At 36.9% G+C, this 18213-nt stretch overlaps 1 long non-coding RNA gene across 1 annotated transcript in view; it reads left to right on the top strand.

Moving 5' to 3' along the window:
• The window catches only part of LOC128638130 (uncharacterized), a 37851-nt gene extending 21396 nt beyond the window's left edge, over nucleotides 1-16455 (top strand). Inside the window, exon 2 of the long non-coding RNA XR_008399049.1 lies at nucleotides 16141-16455. This is a non-coding gene — a long non-coding RNA (uncharacterized LOC128638130). The remainder of the gene's footprint in view (nucleotides 1-16140) is intronic.
• The last annotated feature ends 1758 nt before the right edge of the window (nucleotides 16456-18213 follow it).

Consider the following 18213-nt stretch of genomic DNA (forward strand, 5'->3'; position numbering starts at 1 on the left):
GCAAGCCTTCAGACTAAAGACCACTGCTCCATAACCTGTCCGCCTGCTCTGAGGAGGCGGACAGACATTGCCGCAATTTAACCCGATCGAATACGATCGGGTTGATTGATACCCCCTTGCTAGCGGCCGATTGGCCGCGAATCTGCAGGGGGTGGCGTTGCACCAGCAGTTCACTGCTGATGCAATGCTGAATGCGGATGCGGAGAGCATATTGCTCTCCGCATTCAGTGAGGTCTGTCGGACATGATCCGCAATGTCGGATCATGTCCGTCAGGCCTTTCATAAATAGGCCCCTATATGTTCATTTAAAAGGGGAGACTCCCCTTTCTTTCATGTAAGTGGCAAGAGTCAATGAGCTAGTGACGTATGGGATATACATTCCTACCAGGAGGGGGCAAAATTTCCCAAACCTCAAAATGCCTATAAATACACCTCCCACTTCACTTATACCTCAGTTTTACAAACTTTGCCTCCTTTGGAGGTGGTGAAGCAAGATGGGCTTGATTTCTTCTGTGAAAGGTGCTTCTAAGCATTTTGAAGCCCAATTCCTCTCAAAGTACAGTGTTTGTCTGAGGGATGTGAAGGGAGTATTGCCTGATGATAATGTTTTTGCCTATGGAAAATTTATTCTAGGGCTCACTGTAAATCAGTCGCAGGGATTGATCTGCTGCCTCCCTTTACAGATCGACATTCTACTCCTCTACCATTACCTCTACTGATATGTTTCAGTACTGGTTTGGCTGTCTGCTATATTTGGATGGGTGTCTTCTGGTAAGTATATATTATTTTTAAGACACTCTTAGCTATGTTTGGCATTTTATATCATAAAGTTTTTAATATATATTGCATATATTTGCCATGAGTCAGGTCTGTGTATATTTCCCTTTGCAGTCTGACAGTTTCAGCATGGAGAATATGTTTATGGGAGAATTTAGGTATTTTTTTCTTACCTGGGGTGTGGAGTCTGTTATTCAAAATTTTCGTGGGCAAACTAGGTTCGCGATGACGCAAAATGCTACTCTTTATTGCATTATTTTTGGCGTGAAGTTGCGCCTGCCGTGATGAGAGTCAAGTAATTTCTTGCGTCTTTGTTAACGCAATTTTTTTTGGCGCGAAGTCCAGCCTGTTATGACGCAAGTTGTGTCATTTCATTGTGAAAGCTTTGGCGCCAAAAGTTTTTACCTCTGCATTTGAGGCATCTTTGTTTGCGTCATTCTTGGGGCCAACATTTGTTATATCAAGTCTCTCCCTCTTTTGCTTGCTGCTCTCATTTGTTTATAAATGTTTATGATGTTTGCTTTTGATTTTACTTTTGTATAAGAATTTTATCATAAGCTTTTTTTCCCATTCCTGAAACTGCTATTTTGAGGAAATTGGATATTTTGTTTAAATGTTATTTTTTCTTTTTTTGTTTCATTTTGCAAGATGTCTCAAACTGATCCTGCCTCTGATACTACTGTAGGCACTAAGCTGCATGAACACAATTCTACCAAAGCTAAGTGTGTTTGTTGTAAATTAGCTGATCTTATTTCTTCAGCTCAAATATGTGGCACTTGTTATGACAAATTATTACATGCTGATAATGTTTCTATAATACAAATACATCTACTGTTATTCCTTCACAGTCTAATGTGCATGATATTCCTGCAGATATGAAAAATTATATTGCTGCAGCCATAGAGAAGGCTATGACTGCTACTCCACCTTCAAATAAACGTAAAATGTCTTTCCAAACTTCTCATAAATCTGATGAAATTTGTATTGACCGACAGCATACTGAAGTTTCCTCTGCTGATGAGGATCTCACTGTCTCAGAGGATCCTGCATCAGAGACTGAAATTAAGAAATCTTTTTTTTTTTTTTAAAGATTGAATATATTCGTTCTTTATTAAAGGAAGTATTGTTTACTTTGGGTATTGAGGAGTCTAGTCCTCTTGATGATAAAACTAGTAATCGTTTGAATTCTGTTTTTAAAACTTCTGAGGTTGCTCCTGAAGTTTTTCCTATTCCAGATGCTATCTCTAATATGATTACTAAAGAATGGTCTTCATGAGTTAGACGGAGCATGCAATGTGAAACAACTTTCTAATTTGCTTTGTTCTCTTTGTATCCTTTGCTATTTTTCATCCAGTTGTCTCAAGGGCCGTTTTTCCATCAGGATCTCAAATCTCTAAATTTGAAGGCATGCAAATTGAACGCTTAGTGCTTAGTTATAGAGGTTTCTCTGACTCAGTGATTAGCACTATGATATAGGCTCGTAAGTCTGTTTAAAGGAAGATTTATCATCAGGTTTGGAAAACCTATATTTCATGGTGTTCCACTCATGATTATTCTTGGCATTCTTTCAGAATTCCTAGGATTATACAGTTTCTTCCGGATGGTTTGGATAAAGGGTTGTCTGCAAATACTTTGAAAGAACAAATCTCTGCTCTTTCTGTCTTATTTCATAGAAAGATTGCTAAGCTTCCTGATATGCATTGTTTTGTTCGGGTTTTGATTCATATCAAACCTGTTATTACATTTATTTCTCCTCCTTGGAGTCTAAATTTGGTGTTGAAGATTTTACAGGCTCTGCCTTTTGAGCCTATGCATTTTCTGGATATTAAATTACTTTCTTGGAAAGAGTTATTTCTTTTGGCTATCTCTTCTGCTAGAAGAGTTTCTGAGTTGTCTGTTCTCTCTTGCGAGTCTCCTTATCTGATTTTCCATCAAGATAAAGCTGTTTTGCGGACTTCATTTAAATTTTTGCCTTAAGTTGTGAATTCAAACAACATTAATAGGGAAATTGTTTTCCTTCCTTGTGTCCTAAATCCCAAGAATACTCTTGAAAAGTCTTTACATTCTTTGGATGTGGTAAGAGTTTGGAATATTATGTTGAGGCTACTAAAGATTTCAGAAAGACTTCTAGTCTATTTGTTATTTTTTCTGGTTCCAAGAAAGGGCAGAAAGCCTCTGCCATTTCTCTGGCATCTTGGTTGAAACTTTTGATTCACAAAGCTTATTTGGAGGTGGGACAGTCTCCACCTCAGCGAATTACAGCTCATTCTACTAGATCAGTTGCCACTTCTTGGGCTTTCAAGAATGAAGCTTCAGTTGATCAAATTTGCAAAGCAGCAACTTGGTCTTCTTTGCATACATTTACTAAATTTTACCATTTTGATGTGTTTGCTTCTTCGGAAGCAGCCTTTGGTAGAAAGGTTCTTCAGGCAGCTGTCTCAGTTTGATTCTAGTGCCTTTGATTTGAGTTTTTTGAAACTTTTAAGAAAACTTAATAATTAGTTTTTTTGGATTTAATTTCTCAGCAGATATAGCTGTTTTCTTTTGCATGATGTACCGAGTCCACGGATTCATCCTAACTTGTGGGATATTGTCCTTCCTGACAGGAAGTAGCAAAAAGAGCACCACAGCAGAGCTGTCTATATAGCTCCCCTCTTAGCTCCACCCCCCAGTCATTCTCTTTGCTGGCTCTAAGCAGGAAGAATAAAGAGAAGAGGTGTTAAACTGTTAGTTTTATTTTATCTTCAATCACGGTCAATATCACGACTGTGGCTTATATCAATCATCAGGGCGGAACAAAGAGTTCCTTAGCGATGATAGAGGTCTCAAGGATAATCCAATGGGCAGAGGCTCACTCTTGCCATCTGTCAGCGATGTATATCCCAGGTGTAGAGAACTGGGAGGAAGATTTTCTAAGTCGTCAGACTTTTCATCCGGGGGAGTTGGAACTCCATCCGGAGGTGTTTGCTCAGCTGGTTCGGCTATGGGGCACACCAGAGTTGGATCTGATGGTGTCTCGTCAGAACGCCAAACTTCCTCGTTACAGCTCCAGGTCAAGGGATCCTCAGGCTGTAATGATAGATGCTCTAGCAGTACCCTGGTCGTTCAACCTGGCTTATGTGTTTCCACCTTTCCCTCTCCTTCCACGTCTGATTGCCAGAATCAAACAGGAGAGAGCATCAGTGATTTTGATAGGACCTGCATGGCCACGCAGGACTTGGTATGAAGACCTGGTGGACATGTCATCCCTTCCACCATGGTCTCTGCCATTGAGACAGGACCTTCTGATTCAAGGTCCATTCTAGCATCCAAATCTAATTTCTCTGCAACTGACTGCTTGGAGATTGAACGCTTGATTCTATCAAAGCGGGGTTTCTCTGAGTCAGTCATAAATACCTTGATTCAGGCTCGAAAGCCTGTTACCAGGAAAATTTATCATAAGATATGGCGTAAATATCTTTTTTGGTGCAAATCCAAAGGCTTCTCCTGGAGTAAAATCAGGATTCCTAGGATTTTGTCTTTTCTCCAAGAGGGAATGGAGAAAGGATTATCAGCTAGTTCCCTAAAGGTACAGATATCTGCACTGTCTATTTTGTTGCACAAACGTCTGGCAGATGTTCCAGAGGTTCAGGCTTTTTGTCAGGCTTTAGTTAGAATTAAGCCTGTGTTTAAACCTATTGCTCCGCCATGGAGTCTAAATTTTGTTCTTTTATCTTGGAAAGTTTTGTTCCTAGTTGCTATCTCTTCAGCTCGAAGAGTTTCTGAACTATCTGCATTGCAATGTGACTCTCCTTATCTTGTGTTCCATGCTGTTAAGGTGGTTTTGCGTACCAAGCCTGGGTTCCTACCTAAGGTTGTTACTAACAGGAATATCAATCAAGAAATTGTTGTTCCTTCTCTGTGTCCTAATCCTTCTTGTAAGAAGGAACGTCTGTTGCACAACTTGGACGTGGTTCGTGCTTTGAAATTTTATTTGAAGGCAACCAAAGATTTTCGTCAAACATCTTCTTTGTTTGTTGTCTATTCTGGAAAGCGTAGGGGTCAAAAGGCTACGGGACTTCTCTTTCCTTTTGGCTGAAAAGCATCATCCGTTTGGCTTATGAGACTGCTGGACAGCAGCCTCCTGAAAGGATTACAGCTCATTCTACCAGAGCGGTAGCTTCCACATGGGCTTTTAAAAATGATGCTTCTGTTGAACAGATTTGTAAGGCTGCGACTTGGTCGTCGCTTCATACCTTTTCAAAATGTTATAAATTTGATACTTTTGCTTCTTCTGAGGCTATTTTTGGGAGAAAGGTTTTGCAAGCAGTGGTGCCTTCCGTTTAGGTTCCTGTCTTGTCCCTCCCTTCATCCGTGTCTTAAAGCTTTGGTATTGGTATCCCACAAGTTAGGATGAATCCGTGGACTCGGTAAATCATGCAAAAGAAAACAAAATTTATGCTTACCTGATACATTTCTTTCTTTTGCGATGTACCGAGTCCACGGCCCGCCCTGTCTATTCAAGACTGATAGTATTGTTTTATGTAAACTTCAGTCACCTCTGCACCTTATAGTTTCTCCTTTCCTTTCTTGGCCTTCGGTCGAATGACTGGGGGGTGGAGTTAAGGGGGGAGCTATATAGACAGCTCTGCTGTGGTGCTCTCTTTGCTACTTCCTGTCAGGAAGGACAATATCCCACAAGTTAGGATGAATCCGTGGACTCGGTACATCGCAAAAGAAAGAAATTTATCAGGTAAGCATACATTCTGTTTTTATTTTATCCCTCCCTCTCTAGTGACCCGTGGACTTCCACAACTTGGGTATTATATCCCATACGTCACTAGCTCATGGACTTTTGCCATTTACATGAAAGAAAACATAATTTATGTAAGAACCTACCTGATAAATTCATTTCTTTCATAGTGGCAAGAGTCCATGAGACCCACCCTATTTTTTTGGTGGTTATGATTTTTTTGTATAAAGCACATTATTTTTCCAGTTCCTCTTTTTGTATGCTTTTTACTCCTTTTTTTACACCTCACTACTTGGCTATACATTAAACTGAGTTATGAGTGAGGTGGGAGGTGTATTTATAGGCATTTTGAGGTTTGGGAAACTTTGCCCCCTCCTGGTAGGAATGAATTTATCAGGTAAATTCTTACATAAATTATGTTTTTTCAAATAAGGGGTCAGTTGTCCCTCAAAGATAAAGCTACTCCACTGGAAACCAGTTAATTTCTAGAAATGGGACAGGGGGCTTTGTTCTTACCCTCTCTCACCACATAATACTGGAACATATTAAAATAATATTTTCATGCATTAACCATTCAAATTTTCAAGGATTAACATTATGTTTAACACATGGCAAACTGTAGTTTCAAGGTTTTCGGGAAAGATGCATTTAAGGTATTTGAATACATTCAGTTTGAATACTACTATTTTACACTATTCATTGTAAGTGAACCTAACAAAATTATCCTAAAAGTTTAAGGTATTCAAATTATATTCAGAAATCCTATTTATGAAAAAATGGAATCCCCATTGGTACATCAAAGGATTATGTAACTGAAATCTTTGATTTTAATAGAAAATCGGTTCAAAATTATTTAAACTAGTGTCTTGTCCCATCTCCAAGCAGTGTAAATCAACCAATTTGCCACCTAGAAGGGAATGCCAGTTGTTTAGACCCAAAATTATATAAACCAATCCCTAATCTGTGGTTAATCCAGATAAAAGCAGTTTATGTAAATATAATGAGGCACAAACGACTAAACACAGCTCTAACATGGGTGTGAAATGGTTCAGCAGTAAAACGGTTAACATTGGCTGTTTACTTGCATTTTTTTCAATTATCCAACAATATCATATAATTTTGTGTGCAATTAATAATTTAAAGGGACGTGGAACCCCAAATATTTCTTTCATTATTTAGATTGATTCAGGAGCTAAGAGCTAGCTGGTGATTGGTAGCTGCCCATATATGCTTCTTGTAATTGTCTTACAGATGTGTTTAGCTAGCTCCTAGTAGTTCATTGATGCTCTTTCAAGAAAGGATGATAAGAGAATTAAGAAAAATTGATAATAGAAGTAAATTTGAAAGTTGTTTACAAATGTATGCTCTATATCACTGGTTTTCAAACCTGTCCTCAGACCTCCCTAACAGGCCAGGTTTTCAGGATTACCTTGGCTGAAAGCAGGTAAAATAACCATGTTTACTAATCAGCTGATTATTTCACTTGTGCTTCAGTTCAGTTATCTTCACAATCTGGCCTGTTAGGGAGGTCTGAGGATAGATTTGAAAACCAGTGCTCTCTCTCTCTCAATCATGAAAGAAACAAAATGGGTTTAATATCCCTTTAATAATATAATCATATAATAGGTTTAAATATTTATTTACTTATGTACAACATTCATAGTTTTAAAGCAATATTTCACTATGTCTAAATAAGAAAGACATTTATCCAGAATGTGAACCAATTATACACAAACATTTTATAAAATTGAAGAAAGAGAATATTGCAGTTTTTTTTTCCCATAAGAAAGACTAACTCTAAGGGGCACATCTATCAAGCTCCGTATGGAGCTTGAAGCCCCGTATTTTTGGCGAGCCTGCAGACTCGCCAGAAACGCAAGTTATGGAGCAGTGGTCTGAAGACCGCTGCTCCATAAACTGTCCGCCTGCTCTGAGGAGGCGGACAGACATTGCCACAAATTAACCCGATCGAGTATGATCGGGTTGATTGACAACCCCCTGCTGGCGGCCAATTGGCCGCGAATTTGCAGGGGGCGGAGTTGCACCAGCAGCTTAAATGCTGAATGCAGAGAGCGTATTGCTCTCCGCATTCAGTGAGGTCTGTCAGACATGATCTGCTGATCGCATCATGTCGGACAGGCATTTAATAAATATGCCCCTAACTCTAAATCTATCTAAATTAGGCTTGAATCTAAAAGGATGTGCATGTTTGTGCACAATGTATCCCTTGGGACAGATAACTCAATTCCTACCACTCTCTAGCCAATGACACACTCTATAAGAATGAAAACAAAAAGCATAATTTTCATAAAAAGGCCTTCATATAAAAAACTTTTTTTTAATGTCTCTTTTTGATTCATCAAAGAATAAAATTACTTGAATCACCCTTTAACATAGTACATATCAGCTGTTTAACCACATAATAGCTAGATTTGTAATGATTTTTCAAAGAGATTGGAATGGCTTTGAACTTGAAAACTCAATCAAAAGCTATTTAAAGCTTTCATGACTAGTGTGATAGGCCAGCGTTTCTCAAACAGTGTACAAGCGATGTGGTCTTTTCGCAATCAATTTCCATTGCGCAGGTATTACAAGTCTTGAAAAATTGCGATTGCGCGCGCATTCTCCTTTTACACAACTATCCTTTCTGCACTCGAAGAGCTGTAGTTAATGCTTTTCGGCAACAAAAAAGTTTCACAAAGCACTTCAAAAATACATTACAAAGTACAGTTACACTCATATTAACACTGTCTAATAAAAATGATTTGAAAAAAAAAAAATATTGCACACAAAAGTTGTAAAAGCACAAAGGTACGAGATCTCAGGTGTTAAAAAAAAAAGCAGACGCAGGGATTTTGCATTGACATACATATACATACACATAGAGAAACATGGATTTATATGTATAGAGATATGTTTAACTATTGAGATTGAGATAATGAAAAGATTTTACATTACAATCTTATGCATATTAAAGGGACACTGTACTCAAAAATTTAATTTCGTGATTCAGATTGAGCATGAAATTTTAAGCAACTTTCTAATTTACTCCTATTATCAAATTTTCTTCATTCTCTTGGTATCTTTATTTGAAATGCAAGAATGTAAGTTTAGATGCCGGCCCATTTTTGGTGAACCTTGCTGATTGGTGGATAAATTCATCCATCAATAAAAAGTGCTGGCCAGAGTACTGAAACCAAAAAAAAGCTTATATGCCTTCTTTTTCAAATAATGATAGCAAGAGAACGAAGAAAAATTGATAATAGGAGTAAATTAGAAAGTTGCTTAAAATTGCATGCTCTTTCTGAATTACAAATGAACAAATTTGGGTTCAGTGTCCCTTTAAACAATATTTCAGAGGGATTTTAAAACAGCTATTCCCATATAGATTTCGAGATATCTAGACATATATAGATTCATATACATATCTTGCAATAAATAGATATATCAGTCCAAATATTATCAAATATATAAAGAAATATTAATTTAGCAATAAATAGAACATATTCCGTTGTGAAAACATTTTTGTAATATGAAATATTTACATTTTTATGTACACTTTTCAAGGAGAATACGTCATGGGCTTTGCTCAACATATTAGGGATTTTGTGTGTTTTTTTCTATTTTACTTCTCCATTGACTATGGGGAATATGTGAACGCGTATGCGATTTAGCGGTTTGCATTATGAGGCTTAACGTGCGAGCAAAATATGTTATTTTGCACTTTGTAATACCTGCGCAACTCCAAATGCGAAAAAGCCATAACGAGTACTATGTTTTCACAACCGATTTGCTGTACGACTTGTAATCTTGCCCAAAGATAGTTATGAATATTTTAAATTCCAATATTCTTTACATAGAAGATATGTTTTTTTTTATTTTCAAATACAAATTTATATATATATATATATATATATATATATATATATACCGGTAAGTAATTTTTGTAAAATATATATCTATACCTATATATCTAAAAATATATATATAGGAATATATTTTTCAAAATACTAAGAACATTTGCCACTATGTGAATATTATTGGAATGTAAAATATTTCCAGTAAATACACAGTAAACACAATATAAAATATTAAAAATTATTTTAGGGGCGGAGCCTACAGCTGTTACGGCAGGACGTGTATGTGAAGAACTCCTGGACTCAATCATCCTTTTTAGAAGTATTTTCTAAATTTCACCTACTTTTTTCTGACATACTTATCTATAACACCTTGTCTGACTAGTGAGGAGTCTGAGAATATCTAGCATAAAACGGACCTGCCTATGTTCCTCAGCTAACTCCACAGAGACCAGCCACGGGGTCGAGAGGCCTTACTTGTAAGCCTGATTGTCTGTGTTGTTGGGGCTGCCGTGTTCATACCCCCCCCAGGACCCTGGGTTAGCAAACCAGTTCAGTTGTAACTGGCCAATTCTATATTATTTACAATCATTTGCTGTAAGATCGTATTGACAAGCGACCTGGAAATGACCGCAGCAACCATTATGGAACTCACTAAGCTCCTAGACCTTCATCAAGCGACCCTTATGGCATCTCTAACAGAAGCCTTTAATTCTCTCCGTATGGCTGCACATCAGGCGAGTAACAGAGCCACGCTCAATACAGAGCCCCATGTGAGGGAAAATGACACCCGGTCCCAGAACCTATGGAGGCCTCTAAAATCCTACAACCAGCCAGTTGATAGTGAGGTGATAATAGAGGTAGCTCCACAGTCATATAAAGAAACCGTTGCATTAGCTCCTTTGAATGCTCCGGTGTAGATTGTTCTACTCGACTATGGAGACAGTTTGATAGACTATGCTCTAAAAGAGACACTTGTTGCCGAGATAAGCGGTGCTCCTAACGACGGTTATGCTCCCCGTGTGGTACCTTTGGGACCCCCAGTTTTGCCACCAACAAGATCGAATTGCTACACTACAGAGATCTTGACGGTCCCTAAGATACTTGATTATACCTCCATAACCGAAACACCTACCAGCGAGCCGGCCAGACATAGTTCTACCAGAACTAATCTCCAATCCGAGGTCAGTAGAAACGGCGGTTTCACAGCCCACACGGCAACCCAGAGTATGAAAGAGCTACGGGTTGTCCTCCTGCAGATGAGCGATGACCGCATTTTGCTACTAGACTCGAGAGTAAGAAACAGTAAGTGGGGATACATGAAAAGTTTCTGTTCCGCTGTGTCACAACAGAACTGGGACCCCAGTGGTTAATTATGCTATGCAACGCTGCCCGTAGCCATACTTCCACAGTATTATTTAACTCAGTATGAGCTTGATAGACCTACTGTAACACCCCAGTTTCTAAGAGCTCAGTGGTCTTTTGTTTTATTTTGTTGGCATTGGGCTGGAATAAAATGACGAACAGCGCAGCAGTATGTTGCTTTCTTCTCCCGTATACTTTATGAACTTGCCTCACGTCATTCATGGAACAGTCTACTACTTGCTGTATAACATAGACCTTACTTCATGGATCGCACAGGACTTACATTGAGGACTATGGACATTCAGTTGGTAGACACTAAAGTGTGTTCTTCTCCCCAATAATGTTAGAACTAATGTGTGTTTAATTACTATGGCTAATTTTCGGCTCACTACTTTAGCTGACACATATTTTTGAATGATTTCCCCTCTACACACCAATATCTGTTGCCGTGCTGCTAGCGGCGGAAGCACCGGGGCTTCAAAAGATTTATCTGCGAGGGCTTCTCTCCTTATCTCTACTTTAATACAGAAAACATCTGTTTTTAATCACCTCTGTGCTTCTTTAACCCCTACCTTCCATTTTACATGTTGATCCTGGAACTCATAGTTCAGCTGCAAATATTTACAGTATGTGTCAGATAATTAATCCTTATCTGTAGAGCACGTATCCCCCTATGAAAAGATATACTGCAACATTTAGTAACTTTGATTTCAAATGTAATACATGCTTGACTATATTAGAGAGCAGTTTCTCCAAGTTACCCTATGTCTAGTATGTTAGGTGTATTGGTGTGCTGTTATATGTATGATTATCTACTAAGACACTGACCCCATGTAAGTTACTGTAGATTCACAATAGGTTTTAAGCACCTTACACTAGAATACTATATTGATCTTAGGTTCTGCACACTCAATTTCACTGACAGTGATCATAAAGAAGAAAAAACAACGGAAGAAAAGGGAAATTGGGTTTGTTATTCCCCTCCCAGAGAGCACTATCTCATATTACCCTCCATCTACATTTTAGTTTATCAAGGTGATAACGTTTATTTCATATTACTTAGTTGTTTTGCATTATATATTATGTAGGCTACTATTCTGTGTAATCTATATACTAAGCTCAAGAGTGACCTTTTATACTCATAAGTTATTTTATGTTCCACAAAGTCACTCTGTGATACTACATAAACAAAACTTTGAAAATATGCACCAAGCTGGGATCCAAAAGTGGTCCCTTATCTTTCACTTGCCTTCTTTTAAGTTGAGTTAAGACAAGTTAGGGTCAAAAGAGTGACCCATAATACCATTTAGAAGGTTCCTTTAATATATGTATATAAAACTGAGGTTTACATGTTTAGTGTTTCCTTGGCTTTACAGGCTGAGAACTTGATTTTTAAAATAATCTTAAAAATCTTGTAACCTTATGAGCTTTGTTTGCATATTCTACTTACCTTTTCTTGTTCTAACAGCACATGCATGATATCATTATAACATAGTATATATATTCATGACTGTATACGTGGATTGTATTGTGGTATTTGCCTGTAATGTCCCTTATATTGCTAACCTCAATAAAAATTAAAAAAACAAAAATAAAAATGATTTTAAATGGTTTTGGTTATGGCTGTGTGGTGCGAGAACCTGATCTAGAATTAAATATGAATGGTGTGCGCACATGAAGCACAGTGTTGGTCTTGGACCTGGTACACTTGCACCATTAGATTTTTTACAATAGATAAGTATTTGTTTACCATAGAAAACAAGCATAAAGAAATCTGATTAAAAAGATAGAAAAAACAATAAATACACAGTATAGCATAAATTATTTGCAGTTAGGATTCCCATGAGTCTTCATAACCATTGCTGTTCTGTATGTGGTGAGACATGTCTGAATAAGTCCACATTACCAAGTAATTTTAAAAAGACATCTCAATAAGTCATTCATCCCTGTAATCGTTATAAAAATATATATTGTAATAGAATTTAAATATAGGCAATGTAGTGTAAAGTTTACACTGTAATGTGTAAAATACTATACATTTATGGTTAATTACAAAAGAGTCTAGCATTAAGAACAATTGTGCTAATACAGAAAGTTGCATTGCCAAGTGTTCCACAGTCTCAAAAACATTTAAGAACCACTGTGATAGACCTAGGGATGGGCGAATGTTTCTAAAAATTCGAAATTTAAAACTAATTTTTATACATTTATTCATTCAAATCAAATTTCGAAGGTTTATATAACATTCTACCATTCTATTTTAAAATTTTCGTTTTCGAATTTTTCAATAACATTCAAAAATATTTGTTCGAATAATAGAATGTTTAGCTATGTATTTTATATCACATTCAATTTCAAAATGTAATATTCAAATTTGAATGCTACATTTGAATTTGAATGTAACATTCAATTTTGAAATAGTCTAATAATGTGTTTTATAAAATGTAATATTCAAATTCTAATGGCACATTCAAATTTGAAATAGTATTTCTGATCTACAACTGTGTTGTATAAATGTAATATTCGAATTCGAATGTCACATTCAAACTCGAATGTAGCATTCGAATTTGAAATGTTTTATAAATGTAATATTCAAATTGGAAAACTGTAAATAACATTCATTAAAGGAATTTTTAAGAATATTCGTTCTTATCAACATTCAATTATGTAAATTGAATTTCTACAATAACATTCACTCTAACATTCAAATTCAAATATAAACTAATTTGCCCATCCCTAGATACAGATTCAACTTCTGATAATGGCCTTTAAATAAGTAAAATATTATTTCTGATAGTTTTGGAAGGAAGTTTAAAATGCCTGCATTCTGCCGCATAACCAATAGATGGAACTCTCCATTCATGGTCCACAAATCCTGTTCATTTTAAGGAATCTCTTGTGGAAATCAAGAATTGGAGTTTGAATTCTTAACAAATGTAAGCACAAAACAGGTATTAAAATATTGGGAAATATTAAAAACGTGTACAAACATTTCTTAACCATTCACATTATCTCTAACACTTTGTCAATCTGCAGTTACAAAACTACAGGTTTTCTTTAAAAACTGTTTCTTTAGACAAGTACATTTAATGTATAAAATGCTACTTTTATCTTGATAGCAAAAGTATTTTAATATTTTTATAGCGGAAATACAACATGCTATTATTTTACTCCAGAGATCCTTAAATGTTTTTCACTGGGAACCCCTTTTTATATTGGAATTTTTTTGAGTGACCCCGATTATTGTAATATATTGTAATATAGCCCAAACAAAAAAGACCTTGTCAGACAGGTATACATTTTTTTTTGTTAACATCAATATGCCACACAAGTGAGGGGGATATTAACAAAAATAAATAAATAAATTCAACTTTAAAACTTACGTAGCCATTACTAATCACTAACGGTTAGACTCATTGGGCTTCATTTATCAAGCAGTGAAAGCTGCTTTGGAGGACCATTGTTCACCTGAAATGGAAATTAAGAAGCAGCAGTAATAAGACCGCTGCTCCTTAACCTGTCCGCCACCTTTTAGGGATGATTGACAGGCCCTGCTCAATTGTATATATGAGTATGTGGGTGTACACATACATATGAGCATACACATGTACACATCCACACACATACTGCACATATACCTATTTGAGCCCTTCCAAGTATAACACCTTGTCATATACCATTTAAATCAATGTTAAATATTTTTTTATTAATTATAAACCCATATTTTACATTGTATTTTATTATATTTTACATCTGAGGAAGCGCATGAGAGCATGCGCAAAACATGTCAGATAGTATGAAGCTGCTGTACCTATCTACTACCTGCTGAATATAAACACTACTGACATTGGCTACCAGTCCGGAATCTTTGTCTCTTTCTTCAGTCTATTTTACATGTGTTTTGTTATGATTTGTTTTCATGATTCAGGCAGAACATGTGATTTTAAACAACTTTGCAATCTGCTTCTATCATCTAAATTGCTTCTTTTTCCTGGTGTCCTTAGTTGAAAAGCATATCTTAGGTAGGCTTAGGAGCAGCAATGCATTACTGGGAGTTAGCTACTGATTGTTGGCTACTCAAAAATGCCTCTTTTCATTGGTTCACCAGATGTCTTCAGATAGCTCCCAGTAGTGCATAGCTGCTCCTTCAAAAAAGAAAATGAAGCAAATTGGATAAAATAAGTAAATTGGAAAGCAGCTTAAAATCTCATGCTCTATTTGAATCATGAAAAATAAGAAAAAGAAAATGGTGGGTTTCATGTCCCTTTAAGAAAGCAGCATACTCAGAGCTGCCATACCAACTGCGCCAAAGAAAGCGGCTGAGAGAGAGGAAAAAAGTTCCTCTCTGGCACATAGTAGGAAGAGGACCGTGCCCTTCATGCAGGGCTTTATATCAGGTAGTATAGCACCTTCCCAAACTTGCAACAAAGTAACTTCCCTACTCACTCACATTCCTCAGGGTTTTAACACTTAAAGGGACATGAAACCCACATTTTTTTCTTTCATGATTTAGAAAGAGAATGCAATTTTAAACATTTTTCTAATTTACTTTTATTATCTAATTTGTTTAATTATCTTGATATTCTTTGCTGAAAAGCATATCTAGATATGCTCAGTAGCTGCTGATTGGTTGCTGCACATAGAAGCCTCGTGTGATTGGCTCACCCATGTGCATTGCTTTTTCTACAACTAAGGATATCTAAAAAATTAAGCAAAATAAATAATATAAGTGAATTGGAATGCTGTTTAAATTTGTATTCTCTATCTGAATCATGAAAGAAAGATTTTGGGTTTAGTGGCCCTTTAAAGGGATTCTAAACCCAAATGTTTTCTTTAATGATTCAAATAAAGCAGTATCACTTTTTCTTTGTTCTCTTGCTATCTTTATTTAAAAAGCAGGAATGTAAAGCTTAGGAGCCGGCCTATTTTTTATTCAGAACATGGGTTACGCTTGCTTATTGGTGGCTAAATGTAGCTACCAATAAACAAGCACTGTCCAGAGTGCTGAACCTAAAATGGGCCGGCTACTAAGCTTTAGTTTCCTACTTTTTAAATAAAATAGCAAGAGAACAAAGAAAATTTGATATTAGGAGTAAATTAAAAAGTTGCTTAAAATTGCATGCTCTATCTGAATCATGAAAGAAAAAAAGCGGGGTTTCGTATCCCTTTAAGTGTACTTCAGATCCACAAGGGATCCTCCACTGGCATTTCAAATGCAACAGCTTTTTCTACTTTAAAAAAACAATTTTAGCCTGCATCTGTTTATCAAAGCTGAAGGTTTATCACTTGCTCAGTTCACATTTCAATAAAAACTCCTGTTTCTTTTAGTTCTTGTGAATTTAGATTTTTCTATTTTATAATTTACTAGTCAGAGCATTTTTACTAATTCAAATTACATCTCTCCTTTAGATTTTGGAATGGAAGACGAACATTTCATCTGAGTCATCATACAATATTTTCCCATGAATACTGTGATGGATTGGAAACAGCTAAAAAAATGGAAGTTTTAAAAACAGAGACCAGACCAGCAGCATCTTAATATCATGGATGTGATGCCCCCTAAACAAACACTTTTGAAGGAGCAACACCTGATGTATAAACAACAGACAGCTCAAAATGATCGGGTCCAATCCAAAATGGGATGAAATATTTGTTAAGTGTTAAGTCCATCAAGAAATAAAAAATGTTACACGTTCCAGTGAAAATAAAAAATCAATTTGAAGAGCTCTTACATCTGAATCGTGTTGCAACACAAATATTAAAGCACTAGGCGATAAGCCTGGTCATAGAGCAGTTTATTTAAAATGGCTGAAAAAAATAAACAAAATTATCAAAATTAAAACAAAAACCCCAATCTAACACTCCTATAAAAATAACCCCCCTAAATAAAAACACCTCCTAATCTAACAATAAACTACCAATAGCCCTTAAAAGGGCCTTTTGTAGGGCATTGCCCTAAGTTAAACAGCTCTTTTACCTAAAAAAATACAAAGTACCCCCTAAAAGTAAACCCCCCAACCCACCCAACCCATCAAAATAAAAAAAACTAAGTCTAAAAAACCTAAGTTACCCATTGCCCCTAAAGGGACATTTGTATGGGCATTGCCTTTAAAAGGGCAATCAGCTCTTTTGCTGCCCATTCAAAAAAACCAAACCCTAATCTAAATAAAAAACACCCCAAAAAATAAAAAAAAGTCTAGCCCGAAATAGGTACTCACAGTTCCTGAAGTTCGGCGGTGAAAGTCTTCTTCAAGGTGGCAAAATCTTCATCCAGGGCGGGGACATCTATCTTCATCCGGAGGGAAGGCTGCATGGAGCAGAGGTGACCGCTGAGCAGGACTGGCGATCTCGGAGCAGGACCGGTGTTCTAAAATTTGTCTGGAGCCATAAAAATTCCGCTGTTGGAGTTGTGTGGCACTAACTGCGCATGCGCAAGAGGCCCAACCTCGCAAAATCAGCTGTTTAATTCGAAGCAAAGGGTCGAGGAATATGGGCATTTGACTAACTTTGCATACACAAACACGCGGCCCAACTGCTCAGGATCTGCTAAATGCTACAGAGGGTCCAGGATTTCTACAGGCGAGTCAGCTTCAGTGCGCATGCGGGCGCTGCCATAAAATTAAAAACAAACATACAATTTTAAAAAATATAATAAAATATATGAAGCCAAAATTATCCATAGGCACAGTATAAGGTGCATTACATTAAACAACTTCATGTAACAGAAATGTTATGGTTGTTTTTCTGATGATGTTTACTGAGTAGTATACAGTGTATTGTACGATCCAGACTGTGTACCCCCTGAGTCTAGACAACCATTACATTTTGTGGGGCCACATGACACTGTTACATAAAGTAGTTTAATGGAATGCGCCCTATACTGTACCCATTGATAATTTGGGCTTCACATATTGTATTATATTTTTAAAAATTATATGTTTGTTTTTAATTTTACATCAGCGCCGGGTTGCGCACTGAAGCTGACTCGCTTGTAAAAATCCTGGACCCTCTGATGCATTTAGCAAATCGTGTGCAGTCTGGCCGCGTGTTTGAACATGCACAGTTAGTCAAATGCCCATAGAATTCCTCAACCCTTTGCTTTGACTTATACAGCTGGGTTGGGCCTCTTGCGCATGCGTAGTGAGTGCCACACGCCTCCAACAGCTGATGTCACGTCACCGAAAGTGACGCGGGTCTGGAATTTTTATGTGACCAGACAAATTTTAGAACACCGGCATGGAGGATCCTCTTCATGCAGTCACCGCGTCATACTGAATATTGAAAGCAAGGTACCCCATTTAGGTACCTTGCATTCCTATTGGCTAACATTTTTGAATTCAGGCAATAGGATGAGAGCTACTGAAATCCTATTGACTGTTCAAATCAGCCAATAGGATTTCAATAGCTCTCATCCTATTGGCTGATTTGAACATTTCAGCCAATAGGAATGCAAGGTACCCCAATATAAATGGGGTACCTTGC

This window comes from Bombina bombina, chromosome 8 (genome assembly GCF_027579735.1).
Source record: "Bombina bombina isolate aBomBom1 chromosome 8, aBomBom1.pri, whole genome shotgun sequence".
NCBI classification, from domain to species: Eukaryota; Metazoa; Chordata; class Amphibia; order Anura; family Bombinatoridae; genus Bombina; species Bombina bombina.